Consider the following 21763-nt stretch of genomic DNA (forward strand, 5'->3'; position numbering starts at 1 on the left):
GAAGGCAGCAGGGAAAATTCAAAGAGTTGGCAACTTAGAAAGTCACTGGCTCTGGCAAGTACGGGACTGGGAGGAGACAGTGAGTCTAGAAGGTGGCCTGTAGTGGCAGCAGGGACGGAGAGAAGCATGAGGCACAGCAGCCTCAGGATCTGGTACTATGAGGGGCAGAGGTCACATGCACAGATGACAGGAGGCAGCTGGGTATGGCATCCAGAGTTCAGGACTGCCGTGCCAGGAGAAGTAGGCAATCTGGGAGCAATGAGTAGATTTTGCCATTTGGCCAACACCTTTCTGTCTTCACTGACCTGTGCCAAGCCCTAGGCTACAGAAAGAAATGGGGTGCTGGGTTCTGCCCTGTGAGTTCAGCCTGGACTGGGGCATATTGTGGGGGTGAAATTTGATGCCAAGGTAAATGAAGGCCCAGGCTTAAGCTGCCCTCCTCTACCTGGGCCCTGCCTCTGGAGGAGGAAAGGGGGCCAGTGTACCAAATACTTTGATATCACTCTTGTTTGTTAGGACCCTTTCCACCAGGACCCCTTGGGCTGCTTGCTCCCTTTTCAGCCCACTGTGTTGGTTTGGCCTCAGGGCCAGGTTGGACCCAAGGCTACATTTCCATGGCTCTGAAAGGCACTGGTTTGGGCTGTCCTGAGCCGTTCTTCATGTTGTTTGCATGATTAAGCTGGGCAACCTGCGTCCCTGGGCTGGCTCTGCCAAAACAGCTCTATGCAGGAGGAGGAAGGAGACCAAACCAGATTTCCCTGAGCCCCCAGCCCAGGTCTCCCTGTACCCCACAAATGCTGCAAAGACGCAAACAGACAATTTTGTTAGTCACCCTCCCTAAGTAAGTGAGGAGATACATATTTTAAAAAGACTTTTTAAACAAGAACACTGTTTTTAAACAAACAGACCAAGTCCTTCTGGGCCTTCTTCCCCATTAAATTTGGAGGCCACCCCCATCCTGTGGGCTCTGGAGCTCTGTGAAGCGGAGGGAAGCTGTTCTCCAGCCCAGGCTGTGGGGGTGTAGTCCTAGCGCCAGAGCACAACCTTCCTGCCCTGGTCCACGCTCACCACGTGGCTCCCGGAGCAGCACCAGGCCACAGCGTTGATAGCAGCACTGAGGAGAGGGAGAGTAGGGTTCAAGGGGCAGCAGGACCCAGGTCTGCAGCCTGGCTCTGCCCCCCAGTATTGGACCTAGATAGTTTGAGGCCCTCTGTGAGCCCATTTCCTCATCTGTAAAGTGGGTATCTATAAAACACACATGGAAGGATACCTGGGTGCTGTGAAGGGCTGTGGGGGTGAAGGTTTGGAGACAGGGGCTGGGAGATGTTAGAACCTGGTGTCAGGCAGGACTAGTAGGAGGGTAGTGTCTGCTCACCAGTGGGGGCCCTGAAGGCTGCTCTCCAGTTTCCCAGTGTCAACATCCCAGATGTAAAGGGCTCCATTTGAGGAGCCTGCCAGTGCATAGCTTCTGTCAGGGCTGCAGTGGCCACAGCAGAACAAGAGAAAGGGACTCAGGTAAGGACACACACAAGGACCAGGTGGGGTGTACTCGAGGATGGGAAAGCTCTCACAGACACACCTGAACACAGCTTTGGTCCAGTCAGAACCACATTTGAAGCCATCATCCCTAAAGACAAACAGGGCTGGGGTCAGAATGGAGATCACTGCCGGTCCTGTCCCCAACCAGGGGCTTTGAGAGCCCCATCTCTCTAAGGTGTCAGGTACCTCAGCAGGTTCTGGTCAAGAAAGGCAGAGAACTTTTACAGGAAAAGAGAAACACAGCTGCCCCAATAAAGGCCACAGGATCAACAGGCAGTGGCTAGTACCTGAACACCTGGCGGATATTGCTGACCCGGAGGTCGATGACCTTGAGTGTGTTATCTCTGGAGCAGATGAGCAGGTGCAGCTGGTCATGGCTGAGGCTCAGGGAGGTGACCCGGCCCTGCACAGGAATGACCTGGGTGCAGCGGGGACCCCTGAGGAGAGAGGGCTAAGGAACAGTCCCCCAAGCCATTCCTGAAAAGAAGGGACTAGGTGTGGTACCCTTCCTAACCAACAAAGTCCAGAGGCAGGTCTCTGCCAGTAACTAATCTCCCTTATCCCTCCACCCAGCTCCCTCCACTGAAGAACGTGGTCAGACTTTGATTTGAGAAGGAGCCCTTGAAACCCTTGCATCACTAAAATAAACACTGGAAGAAAAACAATGAAAAGTCTGTCTTGAAAAACTTGAGAGAAGGAAGGGCTTCAAAGGGCAGTCCCTGCACACCAGCAAGACCAGCCTACATGGGCCCTGCACTGGCTCCAGCTCTGCATTTGTAAACCATTCACCCAATGCTGGGCTCTTCTGTTCAAAAAACAACTAAAAACATTTCTTGGTTTTTTAATTGAAGCGTGGTAGCCAGGCATGAAGGCACATACCTATAACTGCAGCTACACAGGAGCCTGTGGCAGGAAGATCCCAGCCTGGGCAACTTAGCAACACTCAGTCTCAAAATAAAAAGTAAGAAGGGTTGGGGATGTAGCTCAGTGGTAGTGAACCACTGGGTCCAATCTCTGGCACCAGAAAAAAAGTAGAAATAAAATGGAAAAAGTTGTTTGTCCATCTTGGTTGTAAAGCCCAGGCAGTCAATACTGGACTGAGAAGTCACAAGGAAAGTGGCACAGCTTCCCAGGGGCGCTATGCCCCATGAAGCTGTGCCCAACAGAGGATACCAGCTGGTAGTGCCAGCCCCATAGCTTTACTCCCCCAAGGAATCACCATGACCCTTCCTGCCAAGGAGCAAGAACTCCAACACTCTGACCCCAGGTCCACCAGCCACCCACAGTCTGCCTGTCACCTGCTATCCCAGAACCGGATCTTCTGGTCATTGTGGCCACTAATGATGATGTGGTCCCCGCACACCACGTCGTTACAATAGGAAAGGACATTGATAGTTCTGGAACCTAGGGACCAAGGGGTAGAGCGCAGGGTCTCAGAGGGTTGTCAGGAGCTAGCACAGTAGACACGTAGAGATGCTGAGGTCCAAAAGGGGCAGTGTTCTCCCAAGACTAGAACCCAGATCTTCCCAGCCCAGGGCTCAGTCCACCTCTTCTTCATCTACCCAAAGCTTAAAGTCATGATGAAATCAGATAGGGAACACCAATGGGGCACAGAGAAGGATGACCTTGGAGGATTTCACCCAAAATGTCTTTGAATCCCAGAGCCACTCCCAGAAAGCAGGGTAGGTTCCCTTGTATCTGAGGGAAGGGGGGGATGGGAGGTGGAGTTGGAGCTGAGCCTCACAGTAGGCACGGCCAAGGTCCCACTCCTTCACTGTCCGGTCTCTGCTCCCAGTCACCGCCTGGTGTCTTGTTAGCTTGAATTTGGCAGCTGTCACCTTGTCCTTGTGTCCAGACAGTGTTTCCTGCCCCATCCCAAGTCTGGATCAATGGCATGGCCAAAACCCCATAATAGCACCTCCCTCATCCTAAAAAGGACCCTTGACCCTTAGGCTGCCTTCCCAGTCAGGTCTCACCTTGGACCGTGCCTCTCCCACCTTCCAGAGCTGGGTAGCCTGATTGTAAGTAGCTGCCAAAACCTGGGAGCCCTGGAGAGATGGGGAGTGTTAGAGGTCTGAGTCTAGGCCTGGCCAAAGGCAGCATCTTTCAGTCCAGAGAACTATGGTAGGGGTGGCCTTAAAGGTTCCCATGGCCCAAGTCATCAAGGAAGACAAATGAGCCTCAGGCCAGCAGGAGTGATATATGCAAGAGCCCAAGGACCCAGCTTTTGGATACTGTTACTGATGGGAGCCTCTGCCCACTGGTATAGAGACTGGGGTGTGGGGAGATAATCCCATGCTACTGGGGCAAAGTCCCCTCACCGAGGGGTCGAAGTCCACACTGGTGATGCTGCCACCAGCTCCCTCAAGGGTCTGGTTGGCCTCCAGACGACCTGGCAGGGCAGGGGGAGAGCAGGGAAAGGAACAGGTGAAATGAGGTCACTCACAAAATAGAGGAACTGGAACCCAGAGTGGGAACAGGAGTCTCTCTTAAGTTAGAGCACAGAATCATGGAGTAAAGTTACAGCCTGGGCTGCAGGGGCCTCAGGGGGAAGCTAGGCATTTCCCAGATAGGGCTAGAGAAAACCAGAGAGAAGGGAATGTCCATAGGTCACACAGCAAGCCAGGCCAGACCAGCTGGAGATCTGCCTCCTCTAGGAAGCCTCCAGGGGTTGGCTCTGAGTCCCTAACCCAGTTGTAGAGCAGAGCTTAGCACAAGATGGACAGTCAATGTTTGTCTCCTGACTTCTGGCAGGTGGAGTGATACCAAAAGAGGTGATGGCCTGGTGAACCCAAGGACTTGTTCCTCTAAGGTCTGTCTCTGTAAGACTGATAAGGGACCTCCCCCTCCCCCAACAGAGGCCCATCTGCACTCAGCCCTCCCCATCTTGCAGGCCTAGGGGTTCTACCCTTCCTCGGAGAGGCATCCTCAGAGTGCTGCTCCTGCAGGGGGGTTCTGTAGCTATTGCTCACAGGAATGTTCCAGGTAGAGGCAAACACAAAGAGGCCCACCCAGGAGCAAGCTGAGAGTAGATCTTTAGAGAAAGTACTGGGTTGGGCTGCAGGGAGGGGTCCTTACCTCCTACCACATTCCAGAGGTGGATAAGACAGTCAGCCCCACCAGTGGCCAGGAGACTGCTGTTAGGGCCAAAACATACAGCATTGACTTCAGAAAGGTGGGCATCCTGTGGGGAAAGGGAAGGTTGGTGACCCGGGCCTTCCCCACATATGCTTGTTTGTGCCCCCTCACAGGCTCACTCTCAATGTGCCTGTGCACACATACAGCCTGCTGCTGGCTTGGTATCCACACCCCAGGTCTCTTCCCAAATCCTGAGTTTCAAACTTAGCCCCAGCAAATATCTTCATTTCTGCCTGGTCCCCTGAAGCAGCCTCCCAACTCTGCCTCCCAGCACTCTCATTGGGCCACCTACTCTCTCAGCCTCCCATCTCCCTTTCCAGTCTATGCCCCCATTGTAAAGAGCCTGAGCAGTTCCCACCGTGGCCTGTGGAGACAAACTCCTGCTGGTCCTGGGGGTCTTGCTTGCCTGGCCTGCTCGGGACACCCCTAGTGCCTGCACTCCCATATTGGCCCCCACACATGTGGCCCAGTTCCTCCCTTACCAGGACATCTTGAGCCCAAGTAGGAAGTCGGGCAGCCACACACACAGGGATGCTCTGGTATCGCTGCTCAGGGGCACCCCCAATTGAGTGACCTCTCCTCTTCTTGAAACTGCAGGGGTAGAGTCAGGAGGATGTTCACCAAGGCCTTCTGATGTGGGGGCTTCAAGCTCCCCAAAGGTAGCAGCAACAGGAAACAGACATGGCAGTAGCAGAATATGGCCCCAGGATCCAACCAGCCCGTTCCCCAACCCAATTTACCCGGGATGGAGTGGAGAATACACAGAAAAGCACAGAAGAAGGGCAGGATTGGTGGTTGCAGGAAAACTTCAGGGCTAATGGTTAGTATTGGCCTTGCCACTGCTTGGCTTTGTGACTGAATGAGTTCTTACATTCTGAGCCTTAGTTTTCCAATTGAGTGAGAGTTCCCATTTGGCCTCAGGCTGGAAATCTTGGTCCCCTGTGAGGACCTTGGATAAGGACAGATCCCTTATAAGCCTGGAAGATAGCTGAGTAGGGGTTAAAAAATGAGTTCATACACCTGGTTCCTGCCTCTGGGGCCCAAAAGAGATACACACAGACAGTGGGCACCATATGGATGAACAGACGAGGCACATACAGAGACCAAGCCTGGGCTCCAGAAGCCTGACATGAGGCTCCAATAGGCCCAACCCCTTCACATACACAAATACACACACTTACTCTAGCAGCCCCTTCACCAGATCCACACAGTGGGACAGAGTCAGAGAGGTGGCTGAGGCAGACCTGGGGCAGAACCGAGAACCACGTGCTAAGGGACTGGCTGGTAGGTGTATAGGCAGCAATCTTTCATCCCTATACTTTGCTGGAGATCTGAAGACTCATAACCTCTAGAGCCTATGACAAGAACTTGACTCCTTGAATATCAGGAGAGTTGTAATCCAGACCAACCCAGGAAAATGCAGGCAGGGAGGGACTTGACAATGGAAGTCTCTACCATGATGATAAGAACTACCAACCCCCCCCACACCCTCAGCAAATGCTCACAAACAAAAGCTCCTGGGAGGCTGAGCTAGGGCATATGGGAGTGGGCAGATGAAGTGGCCTCAGGCTGGGACAAGGCTGGGGGCAGTGAAACCTAAGCTGGTTGAGTAATCTCAGAAATGCCCAACTGTACTGGGATGTCTCAGCCCACCAGGGCTGCCAAGAACTTTGGAGACCAGTGTCTCAAGTCCCTCTCCAAGGTTCCTTCACTATCCCAGGACCTAGACACCAGGGACCTACAAGAAAAGACTGAGGAGAAAAGCCTTCAGGCTGGTAAATGGAACCAGGAGAGAGCAGCCTCAATAACAAGTAAATCAAGACTTTGGGGGACTGAGAGTGTGAGCAAACATCTACATATGTTCTTATGTTCATACACACTAAGGTATTCGCAACCAAGCTCCTGTATACATATGCCCATGTCCTCGTGTGTACCTACCCATGCACACACCTGTGTTTACATACATACATGCCTAGGACAGATGAGCCCTGGGCCTTGCCCACAGTTCCCTCCTCATGACACCCTTCACAAGCCTTATACCCCACCCCAGAGCTCTGGTCCTAGGAAGAAGAGAAAGCAGTGCATGTTCAGTGAAAATGACCCCAACTACCCCAAGCACTGTAGGTCAGACCAGTCCTGGGCTGTACCCCAGCTTCTCCCCAAACTCCTAGCCCCAACCCACCAGCTGGCCCCAAGGTCCTAGAAGAAGACAATGGCAGCCTCAGAATTCTGAGACAGCCAACTGGGTCCTCACCTGAAAGGCCTTTTCCACTTCCCACAAGCCTCACTCTCCAGGGACTCAGGCTTAATAGCCAAAGCCAGAGTCTCTGTCTGCTCTCTGATCCCATCATGTAGAGTGTGTGGAATCCTGGGAGAGAGGAATAAAGCTCAGGAAGTCCAAAGCAACAGGCCAGCCCCTCCCTGCCCAAGCACTGATTACAGTGAAGATGTGAATTCCGGGCGGGGAAGGGTCCGAGTGGGAGGGAGGATGTGCGGTGGGCACATGAACTTGCTCCTACAATCACACAGCTCTGCAAGGATCCAGTGGACCCTGGATTGCTGCTGTGTCCACCCACATGCATTCAGGGGTACCGGTGTCGGGGAGTGGGGAAGATGGAAAAATGGGCACACAGTCGGGCAACTACAGAGTACAGGAGTCAGATCCGGTCCCTCCTCACTCTTACTCGCTGATGCTCACAGTCCGTTTGGCAGCCTTCTTTAGTTCCTGGGACACCCGCGCCTGATTGGCCCTAGTGGGGGAAAAAGCATCCTAGGAGCCAGAAGATTCCAAGGTGGGGTACCAAACGCCCCTGCTTTCAGGTTCGAGCCTGATTTAGTCCATTCTCCCCAGGGGGCAGTCCCCACCGCTGACTTTCAGGCAAGGGCGAGGCCAGACTGAGGAGGCTAGTCATAGAACAGGTTGGGGCCCAGCCCTCTTACCGTTCTCGGCTGCGTTCTCGTTGCACTCGGCTGCGGCGCGCTCCTTGCGTTGCAAGAGCTGCTCCAGCCGATCGCGCGCCTCCTCCTGGAGCTTGCGCAGAGCCGCCTCTTGGTGCCCAGTGTGCACGCGCAGCACTTCGTAGGCCTTCCGCTGCACCGCATTCTGCTTCTTCTACGAGGCTGACCTGCTGCGCCCTCGCCTCCCGCAGCTGCGCCACGCGGGCCTCCACAGCCGCCAGCCTGGAGGACCCGAAGCGCAGGCAGTGCATCCCAAAACGCTTCCATCACCGCCCAGTGGGGACCCGCCTAAGACCCCAGAGAGATCTACCCATGGCCACCGGCCAGACAGGTGGTTAAGCCACGTCCCCAGCCAAGCCTTCGCCCTCAGAGCCGTGCAGTTCGCATCCCCCAAACACAAGCCAGGGTGGTCATGGGGGAAGCTGTTGGGGCCACGCAATAACCCTACCTGGGCCAGAGGAGGGCGCAATCCCTTTCACCCTACCGGTACTCACCTGCTTTGCCGCTCCTCCAGCTCCGACTGCAGGGCATCCAAGGCTGCACTCTTCTTCACCACCTGGTAGGCCATCTGTGGGGGCAGACAGGTGGTCATGGGCACCTCTGGAAGGCTCACCAGGCCTCACGCCCCTCTCAGGCAGGAGAGGCTGGAGGGACAGAGCCTGCCACCACCTTCCACGGCCCCTTCCCAACAAGGCTCAGATGAGTTTAGGATCGTGCATAAGGATACAACAGAGGCTCTAGGCTCAAAAATCTGACTCCTGAGTTTCAATTCTAGCTGTGTTGTGCCACTTATTTTCTCTATGACCCTAGGGGTGTAGAGACCCTTGGAAAGTGAATCTCCTTAGCAAGCTTCGTTTTCCTCACCTGCAAAATGGGAATGATAGTGCCTACCTCCATAGGGTTGAAGGAATGCTGACTGAGGCAGGGGTACAGATGAGATGACCCTCATCCTACCTCCATAGAGCAACCCAGAACTATTATGAAGAAAAATATTTAAAATAATAGCAGATGATTATCTAGCATTTACACGTGCCATGCTTTATTCTGAGCACTCTACACATGTTAACTCTTTTAATCCCCATAATAACACCATATAGTAAACCCACCAGCCTCGTTTTACAAATGAGAACATTGCTACAGAGAAGTTAAATGCCTTGTCCAAAGTCACACAGCTACGTGACAGTTGATATTTGAACTCAAGCTACCTAACTACATCATGCTCCAAGTAAAGTGTTGATCTACAGGGAGGGTTCAAGGGATGTGAGTTCTATTCCCTGCCTCTCCAACATTTGGCTTTCTTTACAATCCCTGACCAACTGCTGGCCTGCCCAAGCACAGATCTCAGAATACAGAAGCACACAAGGCTAAGAACAGGAATGGACTGTGAGAGTACTGAACCCAGACTGAGTCGTGGAACTGCCCTGAAAGCCCGGAAGTAGGGTGAGAATCATTACATATTTACCCCTGCCTCACTCCACATTCCTTAAACCCCAGAGCCAAGAGATGGGCCAGCCATGAAGATGAAATTTGGTTCCCTTCTTTCAATGCTGAGGGGTCAGTGAGAGAAACAGATCCAAGGCAAGGCAGTGCCCATCAGTGTGGCAAGAGAAAAATGAGGGCCAGACTCTGAGCACCTCTGGCACAGCAAATACAAGGAAGGGATGGGGGTGGGGTAGGGGGGTACTCTTATTGCTAACATCTGTTCCTGGTACTTTCTCACAAGCCCTGGTAAGGATGGATTGAGGTGCGAGACTGAGGCTGTCTACCTGCACTGATATAACTCCCTGGGTGAGGGACTGGGAAGACCCCCTGCACATGCAGACAGGGCCCCTACTTTTATAGCTGGTCCAATTTACAATGTTTATAATCCTTCTCACCACTGAGCAACCTAATCATCATCCTCGTCACCTATCACTTGCTTTCATTTCTGTTGTGTTATACCACTCAATATTTTTTTATTGGTACTTGTCAAAATTCAAATGATAGGAAAAAAATTCAAATGATAGAGGTAGAAAACAGATGAGTGGTTACTACCAGTGGTTAAGGATGTTTGGGGAAGGGTGAGTGTGACTAAAAAGGGATAGCAAGAAGGATGTCTGGTGGTGATGAAATTGTGCTGTATCCTGATGAATACATATCTACAAATGTTATGGCATAATGTCACACCATTATCAAGTTGCAACCACAGCATCAGCTCTGGGGGAGAGGCTCTCAATTTGTCTATAGCCCCCTTCCCACACTTGTGTTGGGCAGGTGACTCGGCTTACTGTAACTGGACACATGTTTACTGGCCCATCACACTCTCCTCCCTTGAAAACTCCACAGGGCCAGGTCTGTTCACAGCTGCACTCCCTGTTCCTTGGACATAGTGACTGTCAATAAATATTTGTTGAAAGAATGAAGAAATCACAAAAAGTAGATTTCTGCGGGTGGAGTTTCAAATCTAGAATCCACCTCTCTAAGCCTCAGTTTCCCGCTCTGTACCTACAATGTAGAGGATTAACTAAGTTAATGCTTGCCTAGTGCTAAGTGCTATATTATGGAAGAGATGGTGACTTCAATTATTTTATTTATTTATTTTTATTTGTGGCCCTAGGGGTTGAACCCAGGAGTACTCTACCACTGAGCTACATCCCCAGCTCTTCTTATTTATTTATTTTGAGATAGAGTCTTATAAGTTTATAAGAGTCTTATAAGTCTTATAAGTTTCACAATCCCCCTGCCTCAACCTCCTGAATCATGGGATTACAGGGTGTACCACCCACAGCTGGAGATGATTTTAGATGTGATGTCTCTGCTGAGCAAGAGTCCAGTGTGCAGAAAAGAAGGCTGGGTAGAGACAGGTCCGAGAGTCAGAAGAGAAAAAGAAAGAGAAAATCCCTGTGGCCATGGGAGCCAATGAGCACACTCAAATGAACACCCACATTTAAAGGGAGGAAGGAAAGGAGCCAGAGAAGGAACTCAGAAGTAAAATCTACAGATATAAGAAGAAAATCAGAGGAAATAAGTAGGGTAAAATAGAAGCCAAGAGATGCCATTGCAGGGGACAGGCAGGGCAGTAATGCTAGGTGGAAGTGCCAAGTCCTGCCTACAGACTACATCAAACTTGGTTGTTTGTCTGCAAATATATATTAACCATCACCTGATGCTGGGCCCTGGGGTTGCCTGGACAAGGGGTGAAGAGTAGGCTCACTCAATGCTTGCAGCACTGGACTTTAGGGGATGCAGCAAACACAGGAAGTTCTGCTCACTTCCTGGTTCCCTTGACAGTATCTCCCTGCCCCAAGTCCTTGATCCTGGCCCTGCCCCATTCTTGATCCCTTCCCAGCTTACCTCACCACAGTCCAAGCAGAGCCCCTCCTCCTCCTCCTCCTGCCAATTCACCCTCAGAGTGCCTGGTGGTGATCTTTGGTCTGAGTCAGGCCCTGACTTCTCCCTGCCAACCAACCAGAGAGAGGTGCTTATGTCCCCTCCATTCACCCCAATGCTCAAAGGCTCCCAGTGTCCCATGAAAAGCCTGAAATAAGAGCCGTTAACTTTTTCTTGAGGAAAATGGAAGCCTGAAAGCCACTCAAGGAAAAAGCAAGGACTGAAGAGCAGTCAGTGGTGGAGTGCTTGTCTAGCATAGGAGAGGCCCTAAGTTCCATCCCCAGCACCACAAAAAAAAAAGAAAAAGAAAAAAAGGAAAGAGCAAATCTCAGAAATGAGCTTTCATGAGTCCTGTGCTCTGGCCTTGTGTTTCCTTGCCAAGGACCTTCCTCAAAAAAACACCTGCTAACTCTGGCCCCAACCCATTCCTTGATCTAGTCTTCACTCTCTTTCTCTTTGGAATAGGGAGCAAGATCCTTTCTGTAGGCATCAGGTAAAGAACAGGGAGATGGAAAAAGGCTAAGGAGGAAAGACAGGAGTGCAGGGTTAGGAGGTGAAAGGGATAGGAAAATTCAGAGAAAGAAGGAGAAAGAAGATTTTAAATCAGCTGGCCTGGGAGAGGGCCTGCCTCTCCAGAACCACCCCTGAGTAGCAGCCAGGAGCCATTGAGGTGCTGGGAGAATATGACCCAGTATGGGGGCTGGTGGGCAGGAGGGACTAGAAACAGGCAGCCTTTTATGATCACTGATACATATACTTACCAGAAGCTCTGATGGGTGGCAGAAATAACATCATTTGGCTTCTTATGAAGCTTCTCTGAGAACTTGGCCAACAGCTCAGCTTTTTCTAGAAGATGATTATCTGGGGGTGCAAGAGGGTGAGTTGGGGCAGAGATAGACACTTTCCAGCCATCCCCCGGCATACAAGCTAGAAAGGCTGCAGGAGTCCAGGGATGCTGGGATTGAGGCAGCTACTGGTGGATGGGTTGTGCCCCTTGCCTGAGAGCTGTTTGTTCATCTCTACAGGACCTTTTTTAGTGCTGGCATAGACCACCATGTCACCCAGGAGAAGACCTGTTCTCCCAGGGACAGAAGGATCCCTACTTCTGGCAACAGGATGGCTGGGTCCTGCCTGATGAGGGTCCTGAAGGACGCCAGGGGCCTAAGATTGATTCACCTCTGCCCCAGACAGGGCTGGCTCCAGAGCATGATGAAACAAAAAGCTGTACTAGCCTATGACCTTCAGCAAGTCACTTCCCCTTCAAGGGCTCTAACTTCACACTAAAGTAATCCTAACTTCCCCAGAGTTGGTGCAAGTTCCCCCAGGTCAAAATAGAAAGTCCTTGAGCAATTATCCAACAGACCTTCTTAGGTTAGGTGGTTAGACCCTGGATCACACACACCCACCACCATGCAGGATAACTTCCTCTTTTCAGTTCCGGAGCAGGCTGGGGGGTGGTAAGCCCAGCCTAGCTTCTCAGCTCCCTTCCCTCACCCAGTGCCCTGCTTGTCACCTTGACTGAGGTCCCTGGATTTAGCCTAGTTCTCATACAAAACCCCACCTCAGCTGTAGTAAAGGCACAGCACTGGTCCCCAGCAAATCTTAAAAAGGTTCCATTATGCCTAATTTACATAGAATAAATCGGAGGCTTGGGGACATGAACTACCCAAGACCACAGAGATAATAGGAATTTCAGTCTTTCTGATTTCAGCCTTCTGGGTTGCTCCAGACCCTTAGATTTGGAAGTCCCAAAAAGGGATTGGGGGTGACTCTTTCCTCAAACTGGGAGGTTCCCCTGTCTATCGAAGCCCTTAAGTGAGGCTGCCTGGAGGTAGGGGAGAGCCTCAGGACCATCAAGAAAAAGGCCCAGCACCTGGAAGATTGCAGAGTGATTTCCCAGGATAAGAAACAGATTCGGTCTTGGGGACTTACCAAGATTAGCTCCAGTGAGATAGCAGCAGGGATTGTGGCCAACCCCAAACTTTTCTCACTAGTTCCAGGGCAGGCTGGAACTAGTGAAAAAAACTAAAACTTCCAACCCCAAACATACAATCTCAGGTGACCAATGGTCCTACACACAGATCCACTCTTGTTCATCCCATCCTGAACTGCCCCACCCCTACCCCCAATGCACACTCCAGCTGCCCAGAAAGCTCCAAAAGAATCTGACTTCCCAGCTCCCTTTGAAATCCTGCGGCCCCTGCTTCTCCCTCAGGCTGGGGTGTGCTGAGCACAGAGAAGCTTCGTGTGTCCCAGTCATCTATAGGCGGCAGCAGAGCCCAGATTCAGAGCTTTCTCCTTAGAGATGAAGAGTTTCACTGTTACCCTAGATCCACCAACAAGCGGCTACTCAGCCTTCCTTCATTGGGTTAGAGACTAAATGGTTTGATCTGGTCCTGGGGACCATCTGAGAGGGAGGAAAGCACAAGAGACCTGGCAAAAACAATACTCAGGGGCAAACGTTCTAGGAAACCCAGCTCGTGGGGGTTGAACCGAGCCTTGAGGGGGTATCAACAAGGATCTCTCCACCCAAGAGAGTGCTAAGAAGAGCCTGGATTGGAAGGGACGGGAATCCTGGCCATTCAGAAGTGGGGCGTGGCAGACAGGTTCAAGTCGAAAGACCTCGGAAGCCAGAAGTCGCTGAAGCACTTGGGTCACGGCTTGAACAGCCAAACCTTCTTCCCAGGCCGGGAGCCCAGCCTCCACAATGGCCATTTTCTAAGATGCTCAAGGGCACACTCACAGGCCGGCACCAGCTCCAGGAAAAGTGCCTTCTGCGTGCGGTCCCGCTGCTGTAGCTGCCGCAGAATGTGGCGCTTATAGCCGGGTCTCCAGCCAGTGCCCTGGGCGCGGCACTCGGTAGCAGGCGCTGCAGGGGCGGGGGCGGGGCCTCTCGGGGACTCCAGGACGTCGGGGTCGGGCGGTGGCGGGGAATCCCCAGCCGTACCAAGGGCTTGATAGGGATGGAGGAACTGAGCGCACTCCTCGGGGGAAGCTGCCGCAAGTCTGCGGCGCTGGGGCCCCACCAGAAAATTTTTGCCTCACAGGGTGCTCCTCTTGCTGTCAGGGGTAATAAGTTGGGACCAGAATCGAGGCCCCTGGGTCAGCTACCCCTTTGCCTGTTGGCGCGCTCCGGAGGCGGGGCCTCCAAGGCCAAGTCCAGCGTTCTTCCTTGACCCAAACGCGCCGGGACTCAATTCTAAAGTGAAGGATGCTTAGAGAACAAGAGTCTTTTTATTTTCTTCCGTCCGGAGGATGCTTTGGGCTGTAGGGATCCAGGCTGGTGTCACAGATGCCATAACTCATTGCAGGGGCAGACAAGTGTTCCTGGAAGGAACGCCGCCTCGCGACCAAGACTCTCCCTAGCTGGGTTACACCCGGTCTCTTGGGTGTACGCAGACACAGGGCACCCACAGCATGACAGAAGCACAGAGGAGGAAGAGACAGAAGGGAAGAAATCCTTCTTTCCGGAGATGATGGCTTTTGAGTTGGCCAGAGGAGAGAAAAAAAGATTCTCGGCCAGGGGCGGGACGCGGGGGGGGGGGGGCAGTCCTCAGAAGTTTGACGACATAAAAATTCCCATGGGTTGAGGGCTGCTAGGTCAGGAGTCAGAACTGCCTATGGAAGGGAACAAGGTTTAGGGGCCCAGTTGGTCACAGACAGTTTAGGTCCCTAAGATTAAAGGGATGCAAGCTGGGCGCGGTGGCACAAGACTGTAATGCCAGTGATTCTGGAGGCTGAAGCAGGAGGATTCCAAGTTCAAGGCCAGTCTCAGCAATTTAGCAAGACCGTGTCTCTCTGGGGCTAGGGCTATATTTCAGTTGGTATAGTGCTTGCCTCACATGCATAAGACCCTGGGTTCAATCCTCTGCACCATAAAAAAAAAAAAGATCCTGTCTCAAACTTAGTGAGACCCTGACTCAAAAGGATTGGGGATGTTGCTCAGCACCCTGGGTTCAATCTACAGTACCAAAAACAAAATCAAAATAAATTAGTTAATTAAATTAAAAGGGGATGCAGCTGTTTTAATCTCGGAAACCCCCTTGATCCAAAGAAACAAGAGGTTTGTTTGCCTGAGGTTTTATGGAGTAAATGGCTGAGCTGGCCAGTAGCCCAGTATCCTGAATCAGGGTCCAAGAGTTAACTTGTTTGGGCAGCCTCTGGAGGAGTAGAGACATCTCTTGTGGGTACACTTGACAGTGTATCGTGGATTTCATGGAACGTGATAAAATTGTCTCTGGCCTATCCAGAGCTCTCAGAACACAGGCTTGGGTGAGGAATCAAAAGAGCGCTTCACTGGGCCAGCCTTACCCTGGGAAATACTGGGGAAGGCCCAGAAGTTGGTCCTCTCAGTGAAACAAAAAGAGAAATTAGGCAATGTCAGGTAGCTTTCTGGGCCTTGGAGGTGACAAGTCTGTTGAAATTCTAATGGGGATGGGTCACAGAACTTGGAAAGTAGTAAAGGCTAGTGATAAACCAGCACAGTGCTTTAAAATCACAATAAACTGGGCTCCTTGGGCCCTTGTGGCCTTTGCATATGCTGTGCCTGATCTTTGGAACAACTTCCTGTCAAGCTAGTACATCTCTTCACCTCCCCAGGGAAAACTATGCTGTGGTCTATGGAATTCCTCTTGGGATAAGGCCTGAGTCCCAGGTATCTGCATCCCTCCCACCAACCCAGGCCTGGCCTGAATATTTCACATGACTATTTCTGTTGCAGGTTGGTAGTAACAATCACCAAAAGGCATGCCCAGTCAAAGGACACAGTACCTGTGGAGGCCTAGGTCAGTTAGTGAAAGTGATCAATTTATTTTAGGATTAGATAACTCTCAGATACTTAGAAAATGCACATTGGAGGGTGTATTAGCCCAGCTATGAGGTGCAACAAGCTGTTTTTATTGTTATTATTATTTTGGTACCAGGGATTGAACCCAGTGTACTTAACCACTGAGTCACATCTCCTTTTTAATTTTTTTTTTTTTTGAGTCAGGGCCTTGCTGAGTTGCTGAGGTTGGCCTCGAACTTGCAATTCTTCTACCTTGGTCTCCCAAATCACTGGGATTATAGGCAAGAGCCATCACATCTGGCTAGTTGTGTTATTTCTGAATATTATATAATAAAGAAGTGATTGGCTTCTACTGAAAATATTTTCCATCTTTAGAATATGACAGAATGTATTATAAAATTCACTTAAAATACAGAGCTGAGGTTGTGGCTCAGTGGTAGAGTGCTTGCCTAGCATGCTCAAAGCCCAGGGTTCAATCCCCACCATTGCAAAAAATAAAATTAAAAAAAAAATAGGGGCTGGGATTGTGGCTCAGTGGTAGAGTGCTCATCTAGCACATGCAAGGTGCTGGGTTTGAGCCTCAGCAGCACATAAAAATAAATAAAATAAAGGTATTGTATCCAATTACAACTAAAAAACTTTTTAAAAGATAAAAAAAATACTAAATAAAATAGAAAGAAGGAAAGAAAATCTACAAAACAGGAGAAAATATTTGCAAATATAATCGGATAAGGGCTATTATCAGGAATACATAAAGAACTCCTAAAAGTCAACACAGCAACACCCAGTTAAAAAAAATGAGGAAAAGATCTGAATAGATATTTTTCCAAACAGCATAAGCAGATGGCCAGTGAGCACATGTTGACATTACTAGTCATTTGGGAGATGCAAATAAAATACAACAAGATGCCACCTTACACCTACTAGGATGGATACAATAAGGGAAAAGAGTGTTAGCAAGTATGTAGAGAAAAATGGAACTCTCATGCACTGCTGGTAGAAATGTATGGTAATACGTTTCTGTGGAAAACAGTTTGGAAGTTTCTCAGAAGGGTGAACATACAAGAATCATATGATCTAGCAATTCCACTCCTAGGTATATATCCACAAGAATCAAAAGCAAGGATTTGAGCCAAGTATGGAATCCCATGCCTGTAATTCCACGCGATTCAGGAGGCTGAGCCAGGAGGATAACAAGTTTGAGACCAGACTCAACAATTAAGCAAGAGACCCTTTCTCAAATAAAAAGGACTGAGATAAAGAAGAATGAAATTTGCTGGTAAATGGATGGAAATGGAAAACATCATGCTAAATTAAATAGGCCAAACTCAGAAACTCAAAGGTCAAATGTTTTCTCTCATGAAGAAGCTAAAGTAAAATAAAGAAAATGAGGAGGAAAGGATTGGATATCATAAAGATAAAGGGAAGGTCAGCAGTGTATTAGATCAAAAAGCAGAGTGGAGGGATGAGAAAAGGGAGGCAATGCCGAATGAATTTTGTGCACATATAAATATACCACAGGGAACCTCACTTTTATGTAGAAGTAAAAAGAACCAATCAAACATAAATAAATAGATGAGCAAAAGGAAGTTTAGCAGAGTAGAGGAAGGGGAACAGGGAAGGGGAAGGAGGATGGGAGAAAAAAAAGGGGAGAGAAAAGGATGGGATGGTGAACTGAAATTGAATCCCATGCATGAGTTCATTGGGATGAACCCAATTACTATGTATAATTATAAAGTTCTGATTTAAAAATTAAAAAGAAAACTTTAAAACTATTTTAAAAATAAAAAGGGCTGAGCATGTGGCTCTCTGGTAAAGTGCCCCTGGGTTCCCTCCCCAGTAACAACAACAACAACAAAAAAAGGTTAATAAACCTTAAATGAAAACAGCATAGTATTGGCACCAAAATAGACTGGTAGACCAATGGTACAGAATAGAGGACACAGAGACAAACCCACATAAATACAGTTATCTCATACTAGACAAAGGTGCCAAAAACATATTAGAGAAAGGATAACCTCTTCAACAAATGGTGCTGGGAAAACTGGAAATCCATAAGCAACAAAATGAAATTAAATCCCTATCTGTCACCATACACAAAACTCAACTCAAAGTGGATCAAGGACCTAGGAGTTAAACCAGAGACCCTACATCTAATAGAGGAAGAAGTAGGCCCTAATCTCTATCATGTGGGATTAGGCCCCAATTTCCTTAATAAGACTCCTATAGTGCAAGAAATAAAATCAAGAGACAATAATTGGGATGGATTCCAACTAAAAAGCTTCTTCTCAGCAAAAGAAACAATCAGTGAGGTGAATAGAGAGCCTACAGAATGGGAACAAATTTTTACCATACGCTCACTAGATAAAGCACTAATCTCTAGGTAATATAAAGAACTCAAAAACCTTAACACCAATAATAATAATAATAATAATAATAATAATAATAATAATAACCCAATCAGTAAATGGGCCAAGGACCTGAACAGACACTTCTCAGAAGATGATATACAATCAATCAACAAATATATGAAAAAATGTTCAACATCTCTAGCAATTAGAGAAATGCAAATCAAAACTACTCTAAGATTTCATCTCACTCCAGTCAAAATGGCAGCTATTAATAATACAGACAACAGGGCTGGGGTTGTGGCTCAGCAGTAGAGCGCTTGCCTCACATGCGTGAGGCCCTGGGTTCGATCCTCAGCACCACATATAAATAAATAAATAAAAAGAAAGGTATTGTGTCCGACTACAACTAAAAAATAAATATTAAAAAAAAAAGAATACAGGGCTGGGATTGTGGCTTAGCGGTAGAGTGCTCGTCTAGCACATGCGAGGCCCTGGGTTCCATCCTCAGCACCACATAAAAATAAAATAAAGATGTTGTGTCCACCGAAAACTGAAAAATAAGTATTTAAAAAAAAAAAAAGATTTGGGGCTAGGGATGTTGCTCAAGTGGTAGCGCGCCAGGCGTGCGGCCCGGGTTCGATCCTCAGCACCACATACAAACAAAAAGATGTTATATCCGCTGAAAACTAAAAATAAATTTTAAAAAATTTAAAAAAAGGTATATTGAAAAAAAGAAAAAGAATACAGACAACAATAAGTGTTGAAGAGGATGTGGGGGAAAAAGCACACTCATACATTGCTGGTGGGACTGCTAGTTGGTGCAACCATCTGGAAAGCAGTATGGTGATTCCTTGGAAAACTTTGAATGGAACCACCATTTGACCTAGCAGCACAATTCACAATAGCTAAACTATGGAACCAACCTAGATGCCCTTCAGTAGATGAATGGATAAAGAAACTGTGGTATATATACACAATGGAATATTACTCATCATTAAAAGAGAATAAAATCATGGCATTTGCGGTAAATGGATGGAGTTGGAGAATATTACGCTAATTGAGGTTAGCCAATCCCAAAGAACCAAAGGCCAAATGTTTTCTCTGATATGTGGATGCTGATTCATAATGGGGGTGGGGTGGGGGATCAAGGGAGAAATGGAGGAACTTTAGATAGGGCAAACAGGAATTTGGGGAAGGGAGGAGGCATGGGGGTAGGAAAGATGGTGGAATGAGCTGGACATTATTACTCTAAGTACATGTATGAAGACACAAATTGTGTGACTCCTTTGTGAACAACCAGAGACATGAAAAATTGTTCTTTATATGTGTACTATGAATTTAAATGCATTCTGCTGTCATGTATAACAAATTATAATAAATAAATGAATTTAAAATTTTAAAAAAGTTAAAAATGACAATTTTACCACAATTTAAAAATCCTCACTCAGGGCCAGTATGATAACACATACCTATACTTCCAACTACTTGGGAGGCTCAGGCTATAGTATCATTGGAGACCAGCCTGGGCAAGAGAGCAAGAACCCATCTCAAGGAAAAACCAAAAACAAAAACAAAAACAAAACATCTCAGTGAGATAGTGCACATCCATAACCCCAGCAACTGAGGCTGAGGAGGCTAAGGCAGGAGGATCAGAAGTTTGAGGCCAGCCTGGGAAACTTAGCAAGACCCTGTCACAAAATAGAATATGAAAAGGGCTGGGAACTTAGCTCAGTGGGTTCAATCTTGAGTACCACAAAACAACAGCAAAAACAGCTCACTCAAAAACGAAATGCAGGCCAGGCACCATGGTACATGCCCATAACCCTAGAAGCTCAGGAGTCTGAGGCAGGAGGATCGCAAGTTCAAAGCCAGCCTCAGCAACAGTGAGACCCTGTCTCTAAATAAAATACAAAATAGGGCTGGGGATGTGGATCAGTGATCAAGTGCCCCTGAGTTCAATCCCCAGTCTCAAAAGAAAAGAAAACAAAGAAATGCACAATCAACTAAGTCAAAAAAGAGGCAATAGGGCTAGGGATGTGGCTCAACCAGTAGTGTGCTCGCCTGGCGCGCGCGGGGCGCTGGGTTCGATCCTCAGCACCACATTAAAAAAAATAAAGGTATTGACAACTACAACTAAAAATAAATAAATATTTTTTTTTTTTAAAAAGGAGGCAATAGGTGGAGAGGACTAGAGTGCAACTCAGTGAATACTTGCAGCATGTGTGAGGCTCTGGGTTGGGTTCTGAGCACTACAAAAAAAGCAAGCAAGGACAAAAAAAAATGGAGAGAAACCACTTGCAGCATACATATAAAAGTAATAAAATCCAGAACATATAAATAACCTTTGTAAATCAACTAAACAGAAACCCACTATAAAAATGAGCAGTGGAGCAGATACAATGGCATTAATCTGTAGTCAACTATTTGGAAGCTGAGGAAGGAGGAATGCAAATTCAGGGCCACTTTGGGCAACTCAAAATAAAAGTCAAAAAAGACTAGGATGTAGTTCAGTGAGCCTTGATTTGTTCTCCAGAACTGGTGTGTGTGGGGGTGAGAAACAGTGATTTTTATCAGAAGAAAAACAAGTCATCCACAGAAAATAAAATTGCACATTAACTAGTAAAGTGTAGCTTAAAATTCAAATGAAAGGTTTTGGAAGCCTTGTATCAGCTATGGATTTTGGTTGAGCCCTTAAGACAGGGAAGCTGCTTTTCTGGGAACTCCTGGGTGAAATTCCCAGGATGGCGAAAGCCCAGATCATCCTCCAGGTTCAAACAAGGCAGTCAGTTGGGAGATGGGCGGAACCTGACAAGCAACAAAAAAACTGTTTTTCCCCCACATTCTTATCCTGTTTTTCCTGAAGAAGCTCCTTACTATCCCCCTTGGTCTGTACAGCTATAAATAAAGCAAGTGCAAGTTTTTCTCTTTGTTAGGATCAGACCCATCAGGGCTATTCTCCTGTCTAGCCCTTGCTTTTTAATAGATAATTCTTGTCTTTGTCTTTAATTTCTCTTTTTTTGTAATATTTATTTTTTAAGTTGTAGTTGGACACAGTACCTTTATTGCTGAAGATCAAACCCAGGGCCTCAAACATTCTAGGCGAATGCTCTACCAATGAGCCAATATCTAAGCCCCTAATCTCTTAATATTACTTTCATAGCTTTTATTTCCCAGCCAGCCCACACACCCGATAGTTACGCACTCCATCCTCATGCAGGATGTGGGCAGAAAAGTCATCTTTTATTCTTCAGATTGGCAAATGAAGAATTTTCTTTCTTTTTCTTTTCAATTTTTTTTAGTTGCAGATGAACACAATACCTTATATTTTATTTTATTTTATTTATTTATTTATTTTTGTGGCACTGGGGATTGAATCCAGGGCCTTGTGCATGCAAGGCACTCTACCAACGAAGCTATCTCCTCAGCCACTATTTTATTTATTTTTGTGTGGTGCTGAGGAAGCACTCTACCAATGAGCTACAACCTGTTTTTCTTAAAATTAGTTGATGCAGGTATGGGAAATGGAGTCCACCATTTGTAGCTGGTGGAGTATAACCTGGTTTATTTGCTCTCTTGGGAGGGCAATTTGGCCACATCTGATAAATACACACACCCTTGGATC

The 21763-nt window shown here is 48.1% G+C and overlaps 1 pseudogene; it reads right to left on the bottom strand.

The window, feature by feature from the left end:
- Positions 1 to 1026: 1026 nt before the first annotated feature.
- On the bottom strand, positions 1027 to 12985 carry LOC143390012 (protein Atg16l2-like; annotated as a pseudogene).
- Between the last annotated feature and the right edge of the window lie 8778 nt (positions 12986 to 21763).

Source organism: Callospermophilus lateralis, unplaced genomic scaffold (assembly GCF_048772815.1).
Source record: "Callospermophilus lateralis isolate mCalLat2 unplaced genomic scaffold, mCalLat2.hap1 Scaffold_190, whole genome shotgun sequence".
Lineage (NCBI taxonomy): Eukaryota > Metazoa > Chordata > Mammalia > Rodentia > Sciuridae > Callospermophilus > Callospermophilus lateralis.